Raw genomic sequence first — 2529 nt, 5'->3', positions numbered from 1 at the left:
CGACTTATGAAGGCAAAATAAAAATATTTTTTTATGGTAACTATAATGGTCCCCTAAAAGAGCTTTCCAAAGCATTCCTGTTCGATGACTCGATATATTCATTAGTCGATAGTCCCCTAATTACAATTCGATTCGTTTTAAATCGTTGACGATCGCCATCGCAGCACAAAGATCTATACAGAAATTGTAGCACTGGTTAATCGGGATTCAATAGAATATTCTAGAACTTTCAGTCAGATTCTTCTCTCTAATTTATAGAAGCTTCTGGAACTTTTGAAATATTTCACAACAGCATTTAAGGCTGTAATTATTTCAGATCAGAATAACGGCACTATAACAATGGAGTATGCTGCCGTTCTACGCATATTTGTCCCGTGGTCCATAAGATTCACATAGAACATGGGACAAGTAGGCGTAGAAGGGCAGTATGGTTATAGCACACGCTAACATGGATGTACCCATTAATGGGTACTATGGTACCCATTTCCAAGAAAAGTGGTTTAACTCATTAAAAGAGTAAAGTCGATTTACTCATTTAAGAGTATTCGCTTTGAACTTCAAATAATGGGTATTTATCACTCTTGGAATGAAAAAGGGTAATAAAACCCCATTATTTTGTGAGCGATTGTGCAGTTTGAGGTTATGGCAATGGTTTTGGATTAAAAAAAGTTCCATATATAATAAAGACCAACAACAAAACAGGGCGAAATAAAATACAACGCACATTTATTTCAAAGTTAAAAAATGAATTCCAACACGTATGCGATCATCTAGCAGACAACCCAGGCACTCACGAAATCGCTGCAGTCGGCAATGAACTACGCTGATGCGGTCATCCACAAATCTACTACCAGAAAACCGGTTATTAATAGATCAATTTACGGGAAAGTAACCGCAGATTCTACTTACGTGTCGAAAATAGTATGAACAATCTTTTCGTCCATAAGAATATATCGTACAATTGATAAAACCACTAACTTTTCACTAACACCGAGCGGTAAAAATAAACAGAAATTGAAAAATGGCGATGTTGATTTGCAAACTATCATGTGCACTATTTACCCATTTATATTAGCTGGAAGGATACTTCACAATGAGGTTAAAGTACCCATTTTTTATGTCACAGAAAAGTACCCTTTTTCTGACAATTCCATACTGGCCATAAAAATGGGTACAAGAAACTCATTTCATGGGTACTTTTATTTTACTTTGGGCGATTTTGCGTTCATAAATATCATGCGTGTCTCAGCTTATTATTCATACACCAATGGCATATTTATCAACAGAGAAATTTCTCTGTCCATGTTATCATTTTGCAATTGAACATAAACATTATTAATATTTGAAAGAGGTTTTTGCTTGAAAATGCTTATGGAACGTGACTAGCCACGCTGGGTTAGCTAGTTTATCAATGAAATCATAATCGGTTTTCTGTGCATCGTAATACTATTATTTTCCTCTTATATGGAAATATATTATCTTACAAAGAAGAACAAAGAAGTTTTGACAAAAACTTCCTAGAAAAGATGTTCTTCAAACTTAAACAATATTTTTCACATACCAAAAATCTTTGACCATTTTAAACATTGTTCCTTATTCGTGTGAATTATAATTATTTTGATGGCTTTTTTGTTATAACACCATCGTGCAATAATATACTAGTCAAACGATACTGTATACAGAAAACCGATTACGATTCTGTTGATATATTATAAAGATATAGCATGCACAAGGTGTCCACTTTATAAAATGAACAGTCCTTAAGTAAGTTGTACAATAGAGAATGTGGCTACTCTGGTAGGTGATAAATTATTATGAATATACATTAAACTTGTTCAACATACGATGATTAACGCTTTACAGGAGACTTGACTGTATATCTTTATTTTGCTGGGGATAACACATGTTCACATGTTTATCAATAGCATGAGCAATCATGCATATGAAACGTAAAACCACATCGACTTTGGTTACTCATCACTTCAGTAGTAAGTTTAGAGCAGTAGATAAACAGCCGATGATTATGGTTCGAATCTGGTTTGCACCCTTTCAGTTTTTTGCGTATTTCCATACTTCCAATACATGCACTTAAAAGGCATTTGTGTGGAAGTTTTATTTTTTAATACATGTGTTGGTGATGCACGCACATGAAAAAAAAATACACATGCAACATCAACCAGGATCGATCCATGGTCATGAGCGTGATAACCGAATACTCTACCACAGCACTAAACCCGCTTATTGGTATGAGTGGTGCAAAAAGCATATCAAGTTGTACTTCCCCATTTGTACCGTAAAAACTGCTCGACTCAATGACCGGATTATCTGCCTATCAATAGACGCTCAAAAACGTCATGTCGCTCAGAAGAACACTTTTCCGCCATCAATAGACGCAGAAAACGCCTATAATGACAGTTTTAACTTTTGGGTGTGGTACATTTGGTGCGGGGGTGAATCTTTCTCGACCGCAGCTTCTTCTGGAGCCCATAGTAGGCGCAACTTCCACTGATGATGCGCCTCCGTATTTCA

General features: G+C 35.7%; 1 long non-coding RNA gene across 1 annotated transcript; it reads right to left on the bottom strand.

The window, feature by feature from the left end:
• Positions 1–709: 709 nt before the first annotated feature.
• LOC110678960 lies at positions 710–1191 on the bottom strand. Its single transcript, XR_002502086.1, has 2 exons — positions 910–1191; positions 710–844 (listed from the first exon to the last, which is right to left on the bottom strand). It is a non-coding gene; the product is annotated as an uncharacterized LOC110678960 (long non-coding RNA).
• Positions 1192–2529: the final 1338 nt, after the last annotated feature.

This window comes from Aedes aegypti, chromosome 3 (genome assembly GCF_002204515.2).
Source record: "Aedes aegypti strain LVP_AGWG chromosome 3, AaegL5.0 Primary Assembly, whole genome shotgun sequence".
Classification (NCBI taxonomy): domain Eukaryota; kingdom Metazoa; phylum Arthropoda; class Insecta; order Diptera; family Culicidae; genus Aedes; species Aedes aegypti.
Note: the sequence above shows the minus strand (reverse complement) of the source record. Positions and strands in the feature narration are given on the sequence as shown.